Raw genomic sequence first — 24,356 nt, forward strand, 5'->3', positions numbered from 1 at the left:
AACATCGAGTGCCTGTGGCTTTTCCAGATGCACAGTGCAAGCTGACAGTGGATCTATGATTCTGGGGTCTGGAGGATAGTGGCCCACTTCTCACAGCTCCAGCCCACTTCTCACATGCCCCAGTGGGGACTCTGTGTTGGGGCTCCAACCCCATATTTCCCCTCTGCACTGCCCTGGTAGAGATTCTCCACGTAGGCTCTGCCCTATAGCAGACTTCTGCCTGGACATCCAGTCATGTCCATGCATCCTCTGAAATCTAGGCAGAGGCTCCCAAGCCTCTTTTCTTGCCCTCTGCACACCTGCAGGCTTAGCCACATGGAAGCTGCCAAGGATTACAGCTTGCACCCTCTGGAGCAGCAGCCTGAGATGTATCTGGGGTCCTTTTAGCCACAGCTGGAACTGGAGTGACTAGGACACAGGGAGCAGTGCCCTGAGGTTGTGCAGGCCAGTGGGTTTCTGACTAATATGGTCAGGTGGCCAGCCTGACCAATATGGTGAAACCATTCTTCCCTCCTAGGCCTCCAGGCCTGTGATGGGGGAGGCTGCCGCTAAGATCTCTGAAATGCCTTCAAGGCATTTTCCTCATTGTCTTGGCTATTAACATTTGGCTCCTCTTTAGTTATGCAAATTTCTGCAGCTGGCTTGAATTCCCCCCAAGAAAAATGGGGTTTTCTTTTCTATCACATGGTCAGGCTGCAAATTTTCTAAACTTTTATGCTCTGCTTTCCTTTTAAATACAGATTCCAGTTTCAAATCATCTCTTTGCTCATGCATGTGATCATATGCTGTTACAAGCAGCCAGGCTACATCTTGAATGCTTTGCTGCTTAGAAATTTTTTCCACCAGATACCCTAAATTGTCACTCTCAAGTTCCACAGATCCCTAGAGCAGGGGCACAATGCCACCAGCCTCTTTACTAAAGAATAGCAAGAGTGACCTTTACTCCAGTTCCCAAAAAGTTCCTCGTCTCCATCTGAGACCAACTCAGCCTGGACTTCATTGTCTGTATCACTATTAGTATTTTGGTCACAACAATTTAACAAGTCTCTAGGAAGTCCCAAACTTTCCCTAATCTTCCTGTCTTCTAAGCCCTCCAAACTGTTCCAGCCTCTGCCCATTACCCAGTTTCAAAGTCACTTCCACATTTCATGTATCTTTATAGCAGTGCCACACTTCCCAGTATCAATTTTCTGTATTAGTCATTTCTCACATTGCTATGAAGAACTACCAGAGACTGGGTAATGTATAAAGAAAAGAGGTTTAATTGGCTCATGGTTCTGCAGGCTGTACAGGAAACATGGCCAGGCAGGCCTCAGAAAACTTACAATCATGGTAGAAGGTGAAGAGGAAGGAGGCATGTCTTACACGGCCAGAGCAGGAGGAAGAGAGAGAAGGGGAGCTGTTGCACATTTTTAAACAACCAGATCTCATGATAACTCACTATCACGAGAAGAGCAAGGGGGATGTCCACCCTTATGATCCACCAGGCCTCTTCTCCAACATTGGGAACTATAATTTGACATGAGGTTGGGTGCAGTGGCTCAATGACTGTAATCCCAGCACTTTGGGAGGCTGAGGCGGGTGGATCACCTGAGGTTGGGAGTTCAAGACCAGCCTGACCAACATGGAGAAACCCCATCTCTACTAAAAATACAAAAATTAGCCAGGCGTAGTGGTGCATGACTGTAATTCCAGCTACTAGGGAGGCTGAGGCAGGAGAATTGCTTGAACCTGGGAGGCAAAGGTTGCGGTGAACTGAGATAGTGCCATTGCACTGCAGCCTGGGCAACAGGAGCAAAACTGCATCTGAAAAAAAAAAATAGTAATTTCACATGAGATTTTGGTGGGGACAAAGATCCAAATCATATCACTTGTCATTCTTTGGTAGGTGAAAGGTCTTTTCTCTTTGGTTGCCTTTAAGTTTTTGTCTCTTTTATATTCTGCAGTGTACTACCATGTGCTCAGGTAGTGGCTTGACTGTACTGATGATGCATGGCACTCAGTGTTTCCTTTCCTTTCAATCTGAGAACTTATCTTTCTCTTTAATTCTGGGAAATGATCTGCTTTCATGTTTTTGACTATTGCTTCTTTTCCATCCCTTGGTTCTCTTCTCGATATTTGTTCTTTTTAATGAAGCTTTCATATTTTTCATCACTTTATCTTTTTTATACTATTTTCTATGTAAATTCTTAATGTAAGCTTATAAATCACTATGTTTTTCTTTGGACATGTCTAGTCTAAAATTTGTCCCATTATTGAGTGTTTTCTAAAGAGAACAAGGTTTTACTAAGTTGCCCAGGCTGGACTGAAACTCCTGAGCCCAAGTGATCCTCCTACCTCAGTCTCCTGACTGGCTGGGATTACCAACATGCTCCACAGTGCCTGGCTTCCTTCAGTTTTTTTTTTTTTTTTTTTTTTTTTTGAGACGGAGTTTCACTATTGTTGCCCAGGCTGGGGTGCAATGGCGCGATCTCAGCTCACTGCAACCTCCGCCTCCCAGGTTCAAGCGATTCTCCTGTCTCAGCCTCCCAAGTATCTGGGATTACAGGCATGTGCCACCATGCCTGGCTAATTTTTTGTATTTGGTAGAGATGGTGTTTCACCATGTCAGCCTGGTCTTGAACTCCTGACCTCTGGTGATCCGCCCGCCTTGGCCTCCCAAAATGCTGGAACTATAGACATGAGCCACCACGCCCATCCTTCCTTTAGTGTTTTTTTGTTTTGTTTTGTTTTTTTAAAGACGGAGTCTCACTCTGTCACCCAGGCTGGTGTGCAGTGGTATGATCTCAGCTCACTGCAAGCTCCACCTCCCAGGTTTACGCCATTCCCCTGCTTCAGCCTCCTGAGTAGCTGGGACTACAGGTGCCCACCACCATGCCCGGCTAATTTTTTTGTATTTTGTAGTGGGGACCGGGTTTCACCCTGTTAGCCAGGATGGTCTCGATCTCCTTACCTCGTGATCCGCCTGCCTTAGCCTCCCAAAGTGCTGGGATTATAGGTGTGAGCCATCATGCCTGGCTTTCCTTCAGTGTTTTAAGGAGTCCAAATAGGCTTCTATTTAGTCATTTAAATATTTCCCTACTGTTTGTTTTTTCTGCAATAAATAAGCCTCTTAATTGTTGATTTTGCTTTGTCATCAGTCTTCTTCATGTGTCTTAAAATTTCACTCTGCACAGTCAGCTTGAAGGGCAGTTTCTCTTTCTCTTGTTGTCCCTGTAACTATTGGTTTTGCAGTTGCTCCCCTTAGTTCTCTGAAGTCTCTAGTACAAAACCAGGCCTTAAATCAGTTTTTGGATTTTTTTTCATTGTTATCTAAAATGTTGGTTTTACCTCTTTTAAAATATGCTACTGTCTGATTGGGCTGTAATAACAGAATTCCAGAGACTGGGTGGCTTAAACAGCAGATAATTATTTCTCACGGTTCTAGAGACTGGAAAGTCCACGATCTAGGTGCTGGCAGATTTAGTGTCTGATGAGGGCTCTCTTCCTGGCTGTAAGCAGCCACCTTCTCACTGCATGCTCACATGGTCATTCCTCGGAGCAACCATGCACAGGAAGAGGGAGCGATCTCTTTGCCTTCGTCTTATAAGGGCACCAATCCATCATGAGGGTCCCACACTCATGACCTAATCTACACCTAATAATCTCCCAAATGTCCTACCTCTTAATACTATCACATTGAGAATTAGGGCTTCAGCATAAGGATATGTTTGTACATATATTTTTTAACATAGATGAGTGTATAGCTGTTCTGTATCCCATATTACATCATAAACATTTTTACTTATCATTACAAAGTCTTTAGTATCATTTGAAAGGTCCTTACTAACAATTACTTAGCCTTGCTCTCAGTGTTATTTCTATTTACTCCCTATTTAAGGTAACCTGATAAATCTTCTTGGTGTGAAACTTATCCATACTGTGGACTGTGTCCTTAGGAAAGACCCCAGAAAGGAATGGCAAGGTAAAACTGGGAGCCTGTGGCTGTTGATACCTGTCTAGAATGGACAGGTCCATCCCCATGACATTGGAGTGTGAGCTCCTGTCACCCACAGAAGCCCTAACCCCACCAGCAGCCCCAGCACGTGGTGAGTAGGGGAGGCACCTGGACAATGGTCAGTGCTTCAGGCAGTGGGTGTCCTCCAGTGAAGATATCCTGCATTGCAAACTCTTTGGTTCCTTCAGGAAACTTCTGACTGGGCCCCAGACACAGGGAGCAAAGTGTTCAAGAGAGCAGAAAAGCTTCTGGCTCATGGGGTCAAGCTCCTGAACCAGATATGAGGTTTGATACAAGGCACTGGAATAGCCCAGGTTAACAACTCGTGAATATTGTTTTGAGGTTCCCGCCTTACAGATTGTTAAACTGTTTTCTCGTACAACTTCATAATTTTCGCAGACTAAGCCATTTTCCAGAGGAGATGGCTGAAGCTTGGATTGACCAGAGCAGTGCTTCTTGAAAGGTTCTGTGGGTTTGAGTCACGGGGAATCCTATTAAAAACACAGATTCTGGTTCAGCTGATCTGGGGTGGGATCCAAATTGCATTTCTAACAGGCCCCCAGGTGATGGCGACGCCACTGGCCTGAGGACCTCACTTGAGTAGAGAAGTGTGAGGGGACTTAGGCAAGCCACATGCATCCTCAGTGACTGAGCTGGAACCCGTGTCTGCCTGACTCCAAAGCCTGTGTCCTCTGTCTGCGGTTGCCATGTAGAATCCTGCAGTCCTACCACTTACTTTGCAGGTGAGGGAGGCGAGACAAAGAGATTTCCGCTGGAGGGGAAGGTGGCTTTGTTCAGAGAGGGAGCTGCCTTTCCCAGGCCCACCCCTGACCTTGAGATTTGATGAGGAAGAGAGGGATGGAGGGGATGATCTCCTGAGTGGGGAAGTGCCACAGCTGGGTAGCCGTCAGTGTTGGGAAAATTAATTTTTTAATTAAAAACATGTCTTTTTTCCCCACTCTTCTTTCCCCTTTGCTTTAATGTCTCAGTCTAGAGTAATAATGAGTTGCTCTGGGGAGGCTGAATCTTAGAAAAACTGTTGGTGCGACTGCTGAGGAATTTATCTGATTAACTTGGGCTCAGCCTTTGAAAAGAAGAGAAAGGGAAGTAAAAAGAAAAAGGGAGGAGGGAAAGCTCCAGCTCCCCATCGGTTTTCTGGCACAAAACTTAATCACAGCGTCAGAGAGGCCGCCCCTGAACAAGGTGGCTGGGGACTCAGCATCCCGGCATTCCCCTCCCCAGGCCCCAGTGGCCCTCTGCCCTAGCCCAGGCCCCACCTGTCCTCTGGGTTGCCTCCCAGGGCCTGGAGATGTCACCGTAAGTGGCCCAATGTCAGAGATGGGGTCTTAGATTGGATTCCCGGAAGGCAGAGCCTGGAAAGGGGTCTGGTGCTTTCAGTGACACGCATGAGGGGTTAGATGAGGATGTGGTTCAGCCAAAGTCTGGTCTGGATCCAGTCCCCTGGGAAGCTCTGGTGCTTGCACTGCACCGCAGAGTTGTCAGGGCACAAGGGGCGGCTTTTGTTCCCAGATCTGCCTGATGACTGTGGGTTGCACATGGAGGAGAGTATAGCCCCCAGGAATTTCCTGGTAAGTTTGGTCTCCACTGGTTGAGGGCACTGCTCCCTAGAAGGGCACAACTGTGAGTTGTTAACAGCCAACACCGCCTGCAGGTGGTAGACAAATGTCCTGGCTGGAAAATGGGGTCTGGGTGAGGTACCAACAGCATCTACTACGGATGGACTGGAGGGGAGGCCTGATGGGGTTGGAGAGAAATGGGTGGATTCAAGAGCGATGCTGGAGGTAGAGTTGATAGCACTTAGGGAGTGGCTGAGTGGGGTGGGTGTAGGGGGTAGGGACAGGGGACTCCCAGTCTACTGGTTTGGGTGACTGAGTGGCTGGGGGTGCCAGGTTGGAGCAGAGATGTAGGGGTCATCTGTGTGAAGATGGCAGAAGGTGGGCGGGCTTGTGTGGGTGGGCAGGAAGGGAGAAGAGGTGGAGCACAGAGTCCTGGACACCCCACAGGACTGGGGCTGGCAGAGGACAGGGAGCCCAAGGGAGTTTGAGAAGGTGCAGCCAGGAGGACAGGAGGAAAACTAGAGAGGGTGGGGTCCCAACATCATCTCTTCCCTCCTCCATCCTCCCAGATGCGTTGGCCTCAGTCATTGCCTGTCTCCTCCATCAGTGCGTGTTTGTGGATGAAGGCAGGAGACTGCTTTGAGGAGCCTGAAAAGACTGTGATCCCCTTGAGGGTGGGGACTATGCCTGTCTTGATTAGTATTGTGACCCAGCCCCTATCATGCTCCCTGGCACACAGTAGGTGCTCAATAAGCCTTTGCTGAAAAATACAGTGGCTAACACCCATATAGCACTTACCAGGCCCAGGTCTTGAATAGAAATTCATTTAAGTCTCTGAGGAAAGATTCAATGCCTTGTTTACCCACATCCTATGAGTTTCCACAGATATCTTGGCCATTCAAGAGACCTTTGCAAATTTTCCACTTAGAAGCTATTATTATCCCCAGTGTACAGATGGGAGACTCAGAGGCACAGAGAGATTAAGTAACTCACCTAAGATCACAGATAAGTGGCAGAGTTAGAGCATGAACCTAGGCAATGTGACTCCCAGGGTCCCTGCTCTTAGTGCCTGTGTGAGCGAGTGAAATTGTTGCCGGTGTTTTTCGGACCAGGGCACATAACTGCTTCATGTGGCACATGCACACAGAGCCACATGCACATGCAGCCACATGCACACACAGCTACATGTATGCACAACCACATGTACACACTGCCTCATGTACACGCAACCACACTGACATGCAGTACACAGAAGACAGCTCTTGTCTGCTGCAGGAGAGGGTAGTCCACAGCCTTGAGTAGGGGCCCCTTACTGTACAGTGCTCTGCTCACACTGGACTGGCCAGAGCTACTTCAGACCCAATCCATTGCTGCCTTTACAGCCCCTGAGGCCAGAGGGTGTTTAGGTTGGGGGTAGAAAGGGACAGGTGGAAAGTTCTGGTGTCAGGCAGGACACCTTTCAGTCCCAGCTCTGCCATGACGCAGTGTGGCCCGAGCCTCTTTGAACCTTAGTTGTCTCATATGCAAAATGGGACTAATTACACGTTTTCCTCAGAATTTGTGTGACAGTTAAGAATGATGTATGGTGTCTGGCACACAATGGCTTGGTGGTACCACTATTACATGGAGTAACCATTTTTTGCTACATTAGCCATTTCTTTGCCTGATATTAGAAAATGTAAATATGGCCTTGCAGTAACTGGGCATTTTGCGTGGCTGCCATCCAGAGGCCCATTCAGCCAGAGGGCCACTGGCCACCTCCAGCCCGGCAGGGATGAAGGCTGAGGTGGGAGGCTGAGAGCAAGGGCTGGGAAGAGACGCAGAGCTGGGAGCACCCAGACTGTCCTGGACAGTGGTGTCTGAGCTGGACATCTGTCATCAGCTCTCATCCATGGCTGTACATACAGGGATGCTGCAGAGGTGAGGCTAAAGACTCCTGCTCAGGCCCACCATCAGCTTATGTGCCCTGAGCCCCCAAGGGCCACCACATCACATAGCTCTGCAGGCTGGGGGGTGGGTGGGTAGGTATCATTCATACTGTAGTCTGTGAAGCAGGGTTCCAGGTGTGTGCTTCTCACATAAAAAATGTTCCCTGGAGCTGTGCAATAGGGCCTGAGATCTCTTCAGGGCAGTAGTCTCACAGCTGGGAAAACCAAGCAAAGCAGACAGCCTCCTCCTAGGATCTGCCTGCTGCATGGGCACCCAGGCCAGGGCAAAACCAGTTTCAGCTGTGTCTAGTGCTCCCACTCCTGGCACCCAGGTCTCTAAGTAATAACCCCGAGTGTGTGACGCCTGAACCCCTAACAGAACACATCTTGCCCTGGTCCAGACTGGGAGCTCTTGAGGATGGGGCTTGGGCCTCCGCTTTTCCCCACCTTTCTCCGACCAAGCACAGGGCTGGGCACACAGAAAACAGGAATCATGTTGGAAGAAAACTGTGAGATTAAAATACCCAAGTCTGTCATTCCTCTACTGAAGAGACATTTACTTACCAGCCTTTAACTGTGCCCTGGACTTGACCGGGCTGGCAAAGACATGAGGATGGACCCCTGTCCTCAAGGGGTCACAGCCTTGTGGGGAGACAGACATGTAAACACACAGTGAGGGTCCAGTGTGACCAGAGCTGTGATGGGTGTGCAAGAGGCCTCGGGAGCACAAAGATGAACAGAGGGCACCCGAGACAAGGTGATCCTGGGGTTGAAAATTAAAGAGTGGGTGGCGGCTTACCTGGTGGAGGTGGAGGGAATGCGTCCCAGGCGCATATGCAAAGGCATGGAGGTAAACAAGAGCCGGGCCCAACACGGGATCTATAGGCTTGAGTGGTGCAGAGGAAAGAGCCCTGGACAGACCAGCTGGGTCCCAGTCCCATCTGCTTGTAAGTACCCGAGTGACCAAGGACAAATTCTCCCCTGCCTCCCTTTCTCTGGGCCACCGTTTCCTGATCTGTGTAGTAGCAACTGGGCTACATCATCCCCAAAGCCCCTCCAGCTTGGAAGCTCTTGGTTTCTTCCAGATGTGGCTGGAACCCTGCCTACCTTCCAGAAACACGCCCTTGCCTACAGATGCTGGGGCCCTCTGGGGAACGTGCATAGGTTGGTTCTGGTTAATCTAGGCTTAACCCTCCGAGTGCCAGAACCTTTCACTTCATTGCAAATAGTTCTGCCCCATGAGCAGACTGAGAGTTTGGGCCCACCTTCCTGGGAACACCAAGGTTGAAATCTGCTGGGAGTGTGGCTGACATGGGACTCCTCCACTGGGTAGTTCTCTGCTCTGGCCGACTGGGTGACAGGGGGAAGAGGGAAGTGACCAATCATATTTGGTCTGGTTTCTCCGTTGCTAGGTGCGGGAGGCTACCTCCTCACTGCCAAGGGGCTTGGATTTTATAAGTCCAATCCTGGGTCTGTGCTGATCCCAAAAGTTCAGGGCTCCAGGAAGATGGATTTAAGATTTCCTGAGCACAGTATCCAGTGGGTTCTGCCAATAGTCAGGGCTGAGGAATTCAGGGGAAGGAGAGAGCAGCTGGCTCGTGGCAGTTCTGGAGAGCTTCCAGGAGAGGGCACTGAAGGAGGCATTTTCAGGCCCTTCCTGGCCCGCCTGGGCTGTTCTTTTCTCTTCACGGAGGGGCCTCATCAGACCCCTATCAGCAGGCTCAGGACTCCCATCCTGGTAGCTTCAGGATGCCTCCCTGCCCCGCTGTCGGTCCTGGGACTGTCCTGGGCCCTGGGCTTGAACCTGCTTCAGGACCCTTCCCCCCAGCCCTCACTCCACTGACACCCAGAACTCCTGCAGAGGGTTGGGTGTGGGTATTACTCCAAGTGTGAGCCTGGGTCCAGGCATCCCTCTATGGCTTCAGAGGTTGGGGATGGAGAGGACCCAAGAAGTGACATGGGAAGATTCAGAAAGAAGGGGAGAGCATCCCAGGTGGGGAGCCCTGTGAGAGTGTATGTCTGCCTGTTTACACATGTGTGTGCATGAGCTGGTGTTTCCATACATGCCTTGGGCATGTGTGTGCATATGTGTAAAACACTGAGAAAGGACATTGGTACTTCCATGTCTTAGGCTTGTGAATTTCCTCACCTCTCCAGTCTCCCATGAGGAGCTGTGTTTTGGGTCCTGAGCCCCAGCTCCCTGTGAGCCCAGGCCCCTGAGCCTAGTTCCCACCCCTGCCTACCCCTCCAATGGAGCAATTTCTTGATTAAAAAAATTAATGAGACTTGCACATAACAGACCCAGCATCACCACCAAATGGAGAAAACTCCAATCAATCCATCATCCATTCCCACTACCAAAGCCACTAGCAGCCCACCTACAGCCTAGTTTGGCCCTTTCTGGGGCCTGGGGCCCTGCTCCACCACAGAATGTCAATCAAAAGGATCCACTTCCAGCCCTGGCAACATAGTGAGACCCCGTCTCTATAAAAAATAAATGAATTAAGGCTGGGTGCAGTGACTCACGCCTATAATTCCAGCACTTTGGGAAGCTGAGGCAGAAGCTCGAGACCAGCCTGGCCAACATGGCAAAACCCCATCTCTACTAAAAATATAAAAGTTAGCTGGGCGTGGTGGTGTGCACCTGCAGTCCCAGCTATTTGGGAGGCTGAGGCAGGAGAATTACTTGAACCTGGAGGCAGAGGTTGCAGTGAGCCAAGATTGCGCCACTGCAGTCCAGCCTGGATGACAGAGCGAGATGCTGTCTCAGAAAAGAAATAAGGTAAATGAATTATCTGTGTGTGATGGCACACAAGTGTAGTCCCAGCTACTCAGGAGGCTGAGGTGGGAGGATCGCTTGAGCCTGGGAGGTGGAGGCTGCAGTGATCCATGTTCACACCACTACACTGCAGCCTGGGTGACAGAATGAGACCCTGTTGCAAAAAAATTTTTAAAGGGCCTACTGAGGATGGAGAGTTGAGGAAAATCAGTGCCTCCTCTGCCCCCAGGCTCCTGGCGTCCTGCTCCTCACAACAGCCTGGTGTCCTCATCTGTGCTCAGACCAGTTCAGTCTGGTGGAGCCCAGGAGGAAAGGGCTTGCCTGTGTTCCCTGGGCTGCAGGAAGGATCACCTCACTGACTTGGGGCGGCAGCAGGAGGAGGTCTGGGCTGAAGTCACGGCCCACCCGCTTAAGGCTCTGTCCCTTCTGAGCCTCAGTTTCTACATCTTTAAAAAGGGACCATGATGCCTGAGGCTCAGATGAGTGTATGGAAAGGGTGTCTTATTCCATTTGTGCCACACTAACAAAATACCTGAGACTGGGTGATTTATAAAGAACAGAAACTCATTTCTTACAGCTCTGGAGGCTGGGAAGTCCAAGATCAAGGTGCTGTCAAGGTTTGTTGTCTGGTGAGAGCTGCTCTTTGCTTCCAAGGTGGTGCCTTGAAGGCTGCATCCTTTGATAGGGAGGAATGTGATGTCTTTTCATAGTGGAGTGAAAGAGGGTGACCCCATACCCACAACTCCCACAAGCCCCCCCTTTTTTTGAGACTGAAACTTGCTCTGTTGCCCAGGCTGGAGTGCAGTGGTGCTATGTGGGTTTGCTGCAACCTTTGCCTCCCAGGTTCATGCAATTCTCCTGCCTCAGCCTCCCAAGTAGCTGGAATTACAGGTATGTGCCACCATGCCCAGCCAATATTTTGTATTTTTAGTAGAGACAGGGTTTCACTATGTTGGCCAGGCTGGTCTCAAACTCCTGACCTCAGGTGATCCACCGCCTCGGCCTCCCAAAGTGCTGGGATTACAGGCGTGAGCCACCATGCCCAGCCAGCCACAAGCCCTTTGATAAAAGCTCTAAACCATTCATGAGGGCAGAGCACTCATGATTTAACCACTTCCCTAAAGGCCCCACCCTTCAATATTGCAGTACTGGGAATTAAGTCTCAACATAAATTTTGGAGGTGACAGAAATACTCAGACCACAGCAAAGGGGCTCTGGGAACTGGGAAGTACTGGGCCCACACTGCTGATATCCACTGAGCCTTGGTCAATGGGAACATCTAAGGGAACCCAGAAATGGCAAGTGTTTGGCCCACACAGTACTTTAAAAAAAATTGCATTAGTGGCCAACCTTTAACAAATGGGCATTTCCTGAACACAGCCTGAATTTTGGTTTATCTTAAAAAATCAGGAGGCCTGGCAGCCCTGAGATTGTGTGCCCATGTAGGGTGGCACTTCCCTAACCCCTTCTCGGGGGCCCACTCCCTCTTAACTGCCTAACTCCTGAGGAGTGGGTGACACTTGTGACCCCTGACCCTTTCAGAACATATTAACATTTTTGGATGAGTCTTTAGTGGCCCAGTCAAGTGAGTGGCCCATGGTCAAGTGGGTGGGAAGGAGGGCACAGCTGCCTCCTGGACCCCTCAGTGCACACTCCCTCTCTGTTTCCCACTCTCAGCCCTGGCAGTGTGCACTGCCAGACAGGGAGCAAGGAAGAAGTTGTGCCTTGGGGGCGACTGCTTTTCCTTTCTATGAAAATCTAACACTTTGACCATTACCCACACGACATTTTCTTTGAAGGCCCAGGGACCCAGATGGACAGATTCTCCCAGAGTAGGTGTAAGCAGTGCCAGGCCAGGCATTCCTTTTCCCCTTGACCCCTCAATGTGGGTTATTTTCCTCAGGCAGAGGTGCTGTGGCCAGCCTGTGGGGGTCAACCATTTGGGGCAGGGCTGGGACAGCTGCTGTCATCAGGCTACAAAAGGGCAGACTGGAGTTTCCAGATTCACCCCTTCTCAACTGCGTGACCTTGGGAAAATGCCTTGATCTCTCTGAGCCTGTTTCCTCATTTGTAAAATCTCTTCTCCCACATGCTGTCATAAAGATCAAATGGGATCAAAAGTGTGTAAGAGAATGGCCTGGTATAGGTCAGGAACACAGTTGGTGCCCAGTAAGTATTTGCTGAAAGGAGTTGAAGGTCCCCAGATTCAGTGATGGAGCCAACATAGTTACTGTGCAATGGAGACTGATTAATGAGGTCCAGTGTCCCAGTTGGCTGGGGCTAGATATGATGACAAGAGTGAGGGACCTTTGCCCTGGACCTTGCTCCTTCCAAGCTAGGGTAACTGGGAGAATGCGGGAGTGAGGAAGCAAAGAGAAGGGGCATAGTTTCTCCTCTCTCCCTGCCTCCCACCCTTGTTGTGGGTGCATAGCCCTTTCCCCATAAGCTGGGCCTCTTCCTTAAATGGGGAGGGCCCCTGCCTTCTTCGATAACTAGAATGTGGCTGCCTGGTTTCCAATGGGATGGGGAGCCTGGGGGCCCAGAGAAGTGGTGTGTGGAGGAAACAGCTGGCCTCATATTCAGTTTGTCATGGAGCCACCTCATGGGGCTGCTCCATCAGGACCTCTCAGTGCAGCCTCTCTAGACCTTTACCTAGTTTTAACTTGAAAGCACAAGAGGGACAAGGATATTCCAGGTCCCCCAAATCAGGGGGCTTTAGCACAAAGGGGGCCTCCAAAAGGAGGAGTTGAAGGCCCTTGGATCCAGTGGTGGAGCCAGCAGGGTTACTCTGCAATGGAGACTGATTAACGAGGTCCTGTGTCCCAGCTGGCAGCCTCTAAAGTGAAAGCTTCCTCCCGTTTCCCAGAACACTGCCATCTGGCCACCTTTCTAAGATAGCAATGAAGACCACTGCTTTCTTCCTGGGTGTGCTTTCTGGAGCTGCAAGTTGGGGGTGCACAATAGCGTGTGGTTGCTGTCCCAGAAGAGGGGGCTGCCCAGGGCAGATGACAATAATGGTAGTGATAACGACAGCCAATGACATTTACTGAGTCCCAGGCTAAACACCTCCTGATGCACTCACCCCAGTTCTGGGGTTACAGAACAGCCCATCTCATTAAGGCATCTCCATTACATGGAAATTCAGATGGGAATGGAGCCATCCACAGGGAAGAGAGAGGTGCGTTAATTTATGACTTTCGCAAAGGGACTTTTCTTGCTGGGGTTGGGGGATCTAAGAAACAGCTCCTCCTGTGTGTTTAGGGTAACATTCCATGTCCAAAATGTCGATTCTCCTGCCTGGATTTAAAGAACATGTTTAGAGAACCAGGTCAGCTTTACGGTCTCCAGACCACTGGCTTACAGCCAGGAGAGGTATTTCAGAACCCTGGAGAGCGCCTCAGACTCCAGGAGGTGGGTGGAAAGAGGAGGCTGGTTTTTTAGAACTGGCTAGTCCTGCGGGGTAAGGTAGTTTATACCTGTAATCCCAGCACTTTGGGAGACCGAGGCAGGCAGATCACCTGAGGTCAGGCGTTTGAGACTAGTCTGACCAACATGGAGAAACTCTGACTCTACTGAAAATACAAAATTAGCTGGGCATGGTGGTGCATGTCTGTAATCCCAGCTACTCAGGAGGCTGAGGCAGGAGAATCGCTTGAATCTCGGAGGCGGAATTTGCAGTAAGCCGATATCATACCGTTGCACTCCAGCCTGGGCAACAAGAGCAAAACTCTATCTTAAAAAAAAAGAGCAGCCCAGCTTGCTGCTCTATGCTGAGTCTGCAAATACAGATGTCTTATTTTCTGCATCCTAAAAATTGTGAGCAAATAGCAGCTGTAAGTCAAATCTTATCCCCAACACCATTCTGCTTGGCTCTGCGCTTGAGAGCAGCCCTTGGTTGTTTTGATAAGCAGGATGTTGAATGATTATAGTCACAGCCTCTGCAACCTCACTACCTGAAATTAAACCTAGACTCTGCTACTCTCAGGCTGTGAGACTTTGGGTGCATTAAGCACTGTATGCCTCAGTTTCCTCATCTATAAAATGGGGATGATAAAGTACTCACTTCCATATGTTATTGTGAGAAATATATATATAACTTAGAGCAGTGGATGGCATGGACTTATTGCTGTAAAAATGTTGTTGTTTTTAACCCTAAGCATTCTGCCCCAGCTCTGATGCACGGCCAGGTTTTTCCCATGGTACCCCTGGTTTTACCTGCAGGGTCAAAGGCTGGGAATAGGCAGATATTCCTTGGGCTCATAAGCCACTGAAGTGTCTGCAAGGCTGTCTAAGGAAGTATTAGTTTGCTAGGTTGGAGGCCCCACTGCCCTGGGCCAGGGAGTCTGGGACCTGATGAGATGCTGGACCTTGGCACCAACCTCCCCCTTCTTTTTTCTTTTTCATAGTGGTTCCAAGCATGGCCTTTAGAGCCAGAAAGACCCAGGCTTAAATCTTGGCTCTGAGGTTTACAGGCCATGACCTTGGCGAGTCATAATTAGCCTCTTGAAGTCTCATCTGTGTATGGGTCTAACAGTACCCTTGATGTGGTTGTTTAGAGGATTAAAATGAGAAAATGTAGTGCAGGCTGAGCACATGTGCATGCTGTAAGTGCTTCATAGTGGTGGCTGTCACGTGGTTGTTATCCTGACATCTCTGTCTCACTTTAGGTCTCTGACACTCCCCTCTCCCTCCCAGTGAGTGAGGCTCTCCTTCCTTCTCCTTGATTTCCAGGCTTGGAAGTGCGAGAGGACTTGGAGGCTTTGGATCTGGCCCGCCCAGACTCAACCTCAGGGAGATAGGTTTTTAGAAGACAAGATCCAGGGCTGGTCTCTGGCGGCTCACTTCTTGTGGCCTCACTCCTTCTCTCTGCCTTGTCTTAGTCTCAGTGCTCCGAATTTCTGGACAACTCCTTTGTGCCTTAGCCCTGGCCAGACACCCCTCTTTACCCCCAGCTCTGCCCCATTCCAAGAGCAAGTGGCGAAGCATTTACCTAACAGCTCAGATTTGACAAGCATGAACTGAGCAGGTTGTGGGCCTTACCACGTGAGTTAGTTCATTTATAATCAGCATTTAATTAGCATCTACTTTCTGTCCAGCATTGTAGGAAGCACTTTACACACATTTTTGTTTAATCATCCAGCAGCCTCTAGCAGCAGTTATTATTACTAATTTCATTTTTAAAATTTTCTTAAAAATTTTTTGTGGATACCAGACGAGTCAGATATGATTATACTTTGATCTTACAGGGGAGGGCAATGGGATCCAGAAAGGTTGGGTGATGCTTGGGCCTCACGGAGGGGCACCTTGGAGCTACAGGGAGGAGAATTGAGCTAAAGCTTACACAGCACTTGGCAGTGCCCAGCAGACAGAAGGTGCTCAGTAAAGGGGACTAAGCCCTGTCATCCTGGATGCCCCATGGGACCCTCAGCCTGGTTGACTCCTCTTTGTGCCCTCTCCCCCACCCTTGTACCAGCTCTTCCATTGGTCAGAGAATGTATTAATTTGCATTTGGGCCAGATGCAGTGGTGGAATTTCGGGTACTGTGAGAGTTGGATAGCAGGGACACAGAGAATGGCCACTGGCTCTATGGCTGAGGCCTTTCCTCACTTGCTCCTGCAGCCACATTCAAGCAGGACTCCCAGGGGCCAGGCTGTGGAATCACCCACGATGATGTGGTTCTGGATACTGTGATGTCTGGGTTCATGAACTCTCACTGGTGGATCATTCATTCTGCCCAGGAACTTGAGCACAACCCCACTCCCTCGCTCCTCCCCTGCAAACTCTCTGGGCCTGGGATGTAGAGGGAAGTGGGCCAGGGCTTCAGGAAATCTGGTCTCTTTCTGCCACTGTCACAGGGCCTGGCCTTGACCAAGATGCCCACCTGGGTTGCACAGGAGACATGGCTTCTCAGTTCAGCTCTGCTATGAACAATTCACCATCAGACCCAGGGCAGGTATTGACCCTCTTTGAGCCTCAGTGTCTTCTTCTATAAAATGGGAGGGGAGAACTGGCTGTTCTCTGAGTGTTCTCCCAGGCCTGCCATGCAAGGCAGTAAAGAGAGAATCCCTGTCCTCCCCTCTGCCGGCCCTATGAGGAGGTATGTAGCCAAGGACAGGGACAGAATAGGATGCAGGGAATGAGGCAGGGAAGAGGGAGAGTCTCAGATGGCCCCTCTCTGGCTTCAGAAACTGGTAAACTCAGGTGCTGTTTACTGAGATGAGAAAAGGGCAAGGGTAGACTTGGGGAGGGATGATAAGTTCAGTTTTGGATCCATTGCATTTGAGGTGCTCAAGGGATGGGCCTAGGCAGCCAGCATGGAGCGGAGCTGGGATTTGAACTAGGGATATCTGCTTCAAAGGCCATGCTTTCTCTGGCACACACCCCATGCAGAGGGTGAGGTGCACAAAGTCAAGCTACTAAGGGCCAAGGAAGGGCCACAGAGAGTTCGTGTTCAGAGCTGGGAATAGCAGAAGTGGAGAAAAAAGAAGGCTTCATCATGGAGGGCTTCCTGGAGGAGGTCATCGAACCTCGCATTTTGAAGATACCAAGAGAAGATGAGTCCTGAAGGAGAACAGTTGAAAGGGTCCCTGAAGGCTACGCCCAAGAAGAATATGTGACTCCCCCAAGGTCACACAGCTAATAAGTGGCAAGGCCACGGTTGCAGCCAGGCCTGCCTCATTCCAGGGCCTCTGCTGTCAACCTCACAGGACACTGCTCTCAGGGATTGGGCCCTAGCAGGGGGAGAGGAGTCACAGAGTTGAGGGGGGAGACAGTCTCTCCCAGTTCAGGCCATCTTTCCCTAGCCCATGAATGGTCAAGTTCCAAATAAACAAAGAGACAGCAGAGCTTTGACTCTCAAAGTGGCAGTACACAGAGTCAGGATTATTCTGGTTTTAAAACAGACCTGACTCTAAGTATAGGGCCGTCCATGAATGTAGGTAGGTTGAGCAACCACTCAGTACCTGCGGGAGAAGGTGCGCTTAGAGTCTCCCCTGCCCCTTAAACTGGTCTGCCACCATGTCTGAGAGTCCATTCACACACCCTGACTTTGGAATAGACATTGTCCAATGGGGCTCTTCCCCAGGGGAGCACATTTTTGGCCCTACTCATCTCACACAAAGGGAACTTAGTAGACACTTTTCTCCTAGGCGGAAGGGGTGGAGGACGCTGCAAGGGGACCCTTTCTCCCAGCTTTGCAGAAGGTCAGTCTGCCATGCGGGAGACGGGCTCACCTGACAGAAGGGCAGGGAGCCACTGGGCACACCAGGCTGCAGTGGTAGCAGCAATGGTGAATGCCAGCAGCTTACAGCAAGTGTGCAGTGTCAAATGGGGTGCATTACTCTACCTGCAAATTAAAAATTAAAATTAACCACTCAGATTGATTTCCTTCCCATCTGTTTGCTCTCCCATGCCAGTCAGATGCCTGCCTGCTCACCCAGCCCAGTACATCCCATCCTAATGCCAGAGCTGGACAGCTCAGGCAGCTGCAGGAGTCTCTGTAAAGGACCTGGGGGACCTGCAGGCACCTCATTTCAGCCTTGGGAAATTGGGTAAGGGTCAATCCAGCCAGACTCGTGACCCTGAGACCCAGTGCAGGCCTTGGAAAGGGGGACAGGCAGGAAGTGAACATCACTCTGGTCCAAAGGTAACACCTATGCTGGGCCGGGAGGCAGAACTCTACAGAATATTCCTGGGGCCATCATTAACTGATGTCACAAGCCTGGGCAAGTCTTGTTTTTTTCTCTGACTTGTTTCTCCATCTGTGGAATGAGGATGGGGGCAGATGGAAGAGGTCCCTGTGGGTTCAGCGCTGGCCTGTGGGCTGGGCCAGCCTTCCCAAGAGACTGACCTCTCCCACCCACCTCCAGCCAGCCTGAGGAGCTCTGGATCAGAGCTGTCTCTGCAGTGGGACAAGAGGGACAGCCTTTATCCCATGCTTGGAGCAGTCATTGCATGCAGCTGTCCCTAGAAGAGTAAGGCCTTGGGCAAGAAAGCTCTCTCTTCAGACTCCTTGCAGGAGAAGGGTCCTCACCTGAGGCCTATCAGCCCCAACACCCCAGCAGCAGGGGAGGAGGGCACTGCCCAGAAGCCCCTTCAGGCTGCAGGAAGGGACAGCTGCATCCAATGACTGCTCACAGCAGGTGTCCGGATGAGGATTACCTAGAACAAGCTTGTGAAGCCTGGCAGGGGTCAGCTCACAGAAAACAGTTACTCTGCTGAAAAAGCCTGGGGGTCCCCTCTGGCCCCATCCTGCTCACAGTCTTGCTCCTTTTTTTAACAGTGGAGGCACTTTCATAGGTTTCTGTCTGTGCTCATGCTGGTCCCTCCTCCCTCCCTCTCTCCCTCTCCCGTCTTCTTTCTTGCATTCCAACACATCCATGTGGCCAGCACATACTCCCTGAACCCCTGCAGCTCAGAAGGGACATGGACCTAGTCGTGCTTCCACCCCCAGAGTACTCCCCATGCCCCCAGGCCCTTTTCCCCTGCCCAGTGAACCATCGCCTCTTGGTTCTCTGGGAGAGCCAGATTCTGCTGATTCCTGCATAGATGCGTTGCCAGGCCCTCTCTTCCTTGGTTCCAGGCTCCATGGACTTCTGACTCTCACTTCTGTGATCCCGCTGGCCTCCAGCCCCCACCCCAACACTGTGCCCACTCCAGAACTTGGAACCTTGGCCTTCCTCTGTGCTATCCATGTGCCTGTCTGCCCACAGCCTGTGTGTTCCCTGAGGATAGACCCCGTGGGCCTGCCACAGGGCCCACCATGGTGAGTGGGAACTGCATGGCCAGTCACTTCCCCAAACTGCATATTCCCAGGTCCCCAAATTCCCACGCACCGCCCCGCCTCACTCCTTGGCCTCTGAAAGTGCAAGTCCAGTCCCATTTCTAACAGTCAGGGTCCATTCTCTGCCCAGATTCCCGACACCCACAGCTCCTGCTGCCCTGCTGCCTCCAGCACCACCCTTTCCTGAGGCCCTGTTGTGTGACTGTGCTGGACTGCAGGGATCCAGCGCCTGGATGGCCATAACCCTGCACCTTGGTTTCTTTATCTGTACAATGTGGATAATCCCTGCTCCTGCTTCTATGGGCTGTAGGGCGCCTTCCCTGAGAACACACATGCAATTAGACTTGTGGACAGCAAAGCACTCCCCACGTTTCAGGTAGGCATGGTTAGTATAGAAAAAGCTGATGTGGCAGACTGTGGATTGACCTGGGCCCTCTCAACAAGGTGGCCTGGACCCTGCTCCATGAGCTCAAGACCCTGTGCTGACCTGGGGACAGCGCCTACAGGGCCATCCCCACCTCTTTAGGCAGGGTCCTTAACAAGGTAAGGCAGCCTCCCAAGCAGAAACTGCAACTCACACAAGAGAGACGGCAGGGTGCAGTGTCTCCTGGGAGGGAGGAGCTGCTTTCTGAACCTGTGAGGGAACACTGGGGGATGGGAAATGGCACCCCACATAGTCCTGCTTCCTTGGACCTGCCCAGGCAGTCTAGGATGGGGTGAGGCAGGAGGGCTTGCTATGGTGGCCTGGGCCAACCCCTTCTGTCTGGAGCCTCAGTTTTCCAGCTGTTAATGGGTTCTATAATCCATGGGCTCACTGGTGCCCATGGCAGCGATACAGTCCTACTCGGGGGATGCAGCTGGCTACAACTTTCCAGGGAAGGTTTTATGAGGTCAGCTGGTGTGTCTGTGGCCCACAGTGGTGCTGACTTCAGGGTCTCAGGAGGATGCTTGACAGGAAGGAGCACTCCAGACAGAGTAGCTGATGGTTATGGCAAGAATTCCAGTTCCCACCGTCCTCTCCTGTCCAGGAAGCCAGGAAGAGTAGAGAATGACACCCTTCCACAGCTGGAAAACTAGAGGCCCAATAGTCCAGCTGAGCACTGACAGGCCAACAGGGACTCCCGGGCGTCTGATGCATTTACCAGGTGGAGACATGGGTGAGGGTGCAGGTGAGGCCTGGGGTGGGGACAGGAAGAAAGCTTCCTGGAGTGCCCTCCTTGGGAAGGACCAGGGGCAGGCTCAGGGGCGGAGGAGGGATGGGAAAGCCTAGGTCAGCAGCAGGCCTCAGGTAGCTCCTCTGCCCACTGCAGGGACAAGGCCCTGGAATCTGGCCTGGGTGGAGTCATGCTGTATCTTCTCCATTCCCTTATTACAGGCTATGGTCCAGGATCAACCAGAGATAGCAGAAGATGATCAGTCCATTCTTTACAGTTCTGGGGGACATGGAGTGGCAGGTGCTGCCCAGAGACATCCAGTTAGCATCTGATGAGAGGCGGGGCCAAGGCCTCTTGCTTCCTCATGACGCTGCCCACTCAGCTGCGCAGTCTGAGTTTTCAGGATGTCCCGCCTTGTGCCAGGGCCTGGGCATCAGAGAAGAGGGTGGAAGTGGTCCCTGGGTGAAGGGTAGTAGGCTGGGAGACAGCTGGAGGAACAGTGGTGGCACTGTCTTCTGCTTTGAACCTCCAGGGCCAGCCCAGAGCCTCCAGGCTAAAACCCAACTCCTTGCTGGTCCCACTAGAACCTACTGTCCTGACCCATGCCACCTGCACCTCCATTGCGAATCCTCTCCTCATGCTCTGGTCACACAGCCTTTCTCTCTTTCCTCTCACCATGGGGACTTTGCACATGCTATTCCCTCTCTCTGGAGTCCCCACTTCTGTGGGTCATTGTCTACTCAACCTTCTGGTGCTACATCGAGTGTCACTTCCTGAAGGGAGCCTCTCCTGACCCCCTAATCCAGACCAGACCAGGTCCCCAAAGACCTCATCATAGCACTTGTCCCAGTTGTCATTTTACATTTGTGTGCATGGTGGTTTGGTTTCTTCTTGTCTCCTCTAGACTCTAAGGTCTCCACTGTGTATTCCTCATGCCTGGCGCAGTGTGTGGCATGAAGTAGGCCTACAACCCTTGTTCACAGAAAGAATAAAGAATGTTGGCTCTCACCTCCCTGAGCCTTGCTTTTTTCTTATCTGAAATGGGAATGATAACACCAAGATGAGCATGAGGGTAAGCCAATGAACAAAAATCTTCTGGCCACACTCTTGGCAGAGGAGGAGGGAAGAGGAGGGAGATTGGGATAGGGAGGGAGTGGTTGATGCCAGCTGCTTAGGGACGGAAGGACTTGAGAGATGTGTGGAAACCAAAAGGTGGTGGGGACAGGTGGGGAGAGAGGTGGAGGTGGGGAGATTGGATGTGTTTAGAGATTGTAAGGAGACAGCCCAGCTGGGTGGGGCATTTCTCTGAACCCTTGGTGACCTACTTTTCAGCCTGGCTTAGGAAGCCAGGGGTTTCAGAGGAAGTGGGTGGGAAATGCCCACTGCCTCCTCAAATTCCATGTGGGCCACTCTCAGTCCCGGCTGGACCTGGCATAATGATTAAATCTGGGACACTGCCAAAGTTCTCCATGACTGGCCTGTGGAGATGGCTGGAAACAGCAGAGCAGCCCTGGGCAGGCATTTGTGGGGGCACTGACCCAGACTCTGTGGTGGGAAGCAGCTGCCAGCTCCTAGTAGAGGAGCTCCCTCCTGGAGCTGCCCAACTGGTCTGGTTCCTGGTCCCTGCCCCAGGCCCCCAACTACTACTGCTCTGGCCATGGAGTGGGCCTGGTTCATGCCATGCCTCTCTGTAAAGCCTGCTGGAAGGAAGAGGTGGCTGGCCACCAGCACAAGGAGAGGACACAAGGGGATCCCAGAGAGGCCTCTGCACCTGACTGCCTTAGTGCAGAACTCCTGGGTAGAGGGCCTAGGCTCGGACTTGCTGGGGACAATAAATGACACGACTTAGGCTCATCATCCCTGTGGCACATACCAGCTTGCTCCCATACTTAGAGAGGGAGTTAAGGCTCAGAGAAAGTATGCCACCTATTTGAGTTTGCACCACATAGCTGGGCATAAATTCCCAAGCACGGACACAAAGGCTGTGTGCCTCCCAAGACAGCAAAAGTAAGCGGGAGAACTGGATGGGGATGCAGGCTGGGATTGCTGCTTCGTGTGGATGTCAGAGACTCTGGGGAAAGGCTGTTTGTCTCCGTGTGGCTTCCCTAGGGTTCACCTGGAAGCCCTGGGAAGATACCTCAGGAAGCGTGCTGAGCCAGAGCAGGCAACACCTGTGAGCTCATCTCGCTTGGGGCCCCCAGGAAATCTGTTACGGAGGCAGAAAGAAAATGGCCAGGGAAGGAGGGAGAAGGGAGACAACAGGGACTTTGGGATGGGCCACAAAGTCAAGCTCAGGCACAGGTAAGAAAAGGCCATTTGCTGCATGCCCGCTGTGTGCTGAGCCATTCCTGAGCATCGTCCCTCGTGGATTCTTCGCCAGTCACCTTACTGGCAATGTATTTTTATTCCCATTGTACTGAGGAGGACACTGAGGCTGGAACCGACACTGGATCTGCCTGATACCAAAGTCTGGAGTCTTTACAGGGCATCTTCATGACGGGTGGGTACAGGAGCCTGGCTCTTCCTGGACTCACATCACAGCCACAGCACAGCCTGGGCTTCTACTTCCAGCTCTGTCAGTAGCGGGAGGCTGTGCTGCCTCTGGCTGTGGATATGGGCACAGAGGTTGGGTCTGGCCTTGGAGAGGAGGAACAGAAGAGGAGGTGGCCCTCTGGCAAAAGCTGCTGAGTTTGGGAAGCCCTTAGCCATACCTCTGTGACGGCTGAAAGGTGGGGGTGGGCGCTGCTGCCTAGATTTGCCAAGCAGCAGCTCTGCTGCTGCCCCAGAACAAAGTTGAAACTCCTCAAATCAAGGATTTATAGCTTCTCTTCCCTCCGAAACACCCATCACTCCGTTTCCCACTTCCAGGTCTTTGCACATGCTCTTCTCTTGGCATGGGATCCCCTTTCTGTTCCTTTCTGCCTGGCCAATTCTTACTCATCCTTCACTACCCGGCTTCAATGTCACCTCCTCCAGGACCTCCTCCACCCCCCACGGCTCTATCACACTTTCCTTATTCTTGTTTTCTGAAGGTAGGAATGTGTCTAAATCATCTGTGTGTCTCCAGGACCTAGCACAGGATGGGGCACATGACAGAAACTTCCTGAACAATGGACAAAATGCATCCCTCTGCAGGGTTGGGGAGCAAGGGACAGTCTGGGGTGGAAGTAAGGGTGGGGAAGGGGCCCTGAAGACGAAAAGCTCATGTGCCAGACTTGTCCAGGATCAGGCTGACCGGGAGCATAGGGGTGCACTTTACTTCCCAGGGGTGTCATGAGGGCCCAAGGAGATCTTGGATGTGAGGGAGCTCTGCAAAGAGTAGGTCCCTGTACCAACTCAACTTTGCCTCGTTCCCTGGTTCCCCTGATGAGGCAGAAGGAAGGAGGAGGCCGACTCGGCCTGGTGAGTGTCCAGGGTGGCAAGGATTGCAATCTCAGCGGTGGCCTCAGCTCTCACAGGCAAGAAGGAGGTGGGACTCTGGGGATTGAGGGCCTACCTTGCGACTCCCCCTCCTATGGGATCTAATATCGTATCAGAGCTGGGCATGGGCTCAGAGATGATGGAAGCCATGTCCTTACAAAGGGGGTACACTGAGGTGCAGAGAGGGGTAGGTATTTGCCCAACGTCACACAGCAGGAACGGGACGCCACCCCGTGAGCCCTGTTCTCCCAGCATGAGGTGTCTTCCCCTGGAGTTCAGACTCGGAGAGCAGCTTCCCTGATCCCCCTCCCCCGCCCCGCAGTCCAGGGCGCTCAGCCTGCACCGCCGCACACCCACTGCGGGCCCAGAGACTTGGCTGCTGGGCGCCCCCTGGATGGCGTGGTCCGGGCAGCTCCCGACCGTCCTTCTCCTTGACTCACCTCCAGCCTGGAGGGCCGGGCTCCACCGCGGCCTACAGGGCGTCGCCAGCACGGCCGCTGCTGTGCCACCGCCCCAGACTGTTCCCGCGCGGCGAGGTCCCCTCCCCGGCGCCCCCGGGTGGGGCCGGTAGAGCCGGGTGCGCTAGCCCTTTAAGCCCGGGCGAGATGAGAGCTGTCATCGGCAGCCAAGGCTAGCGCGGGACGCTGCCACCCTAGCGCCAGGCTGAACCTAGTAGCCGCGGAGAGCGGACGGGACGGCTGGGCCGGGCGCGGCGCGTC

At 51.9% G+C, this 24,356-nt stretch overlaps 1 long non-coding RNA gene across 1 annotated transcript; it reads right to left on the reverse strand.

Moving 5' to 3' along the window:
• LOC126958100 (uncharacterized) lies at positions 1–24,356 on the reverse strand. Its single transcript, XR_007727095.1, has 3 exons — positions 24,078–24,356; positions 10,857–10,957; positions 1–1,806 (listed from the first exon to the last, which is right to left on the reverse strand). It is a non-coding gene; the product is annotated as an uncharacterized LOC126958100 (long non-coding RNA).

This window comes from Macaca thibetana, chromosome 7 (genome assembly GCF_024542745.1).
Source record: "Macaca thibetana thibetana isolate TM-01 chromosome 7, ASM2454274v1, whole genome shotgun sequence".
Classification (NCBI taxonomy): domain Eukaryota; kingdom Metazoa; phylum Chordata; class Mammalia; order Primates; family Cercopithecidae; genus Macaca; species Macaca thibetana.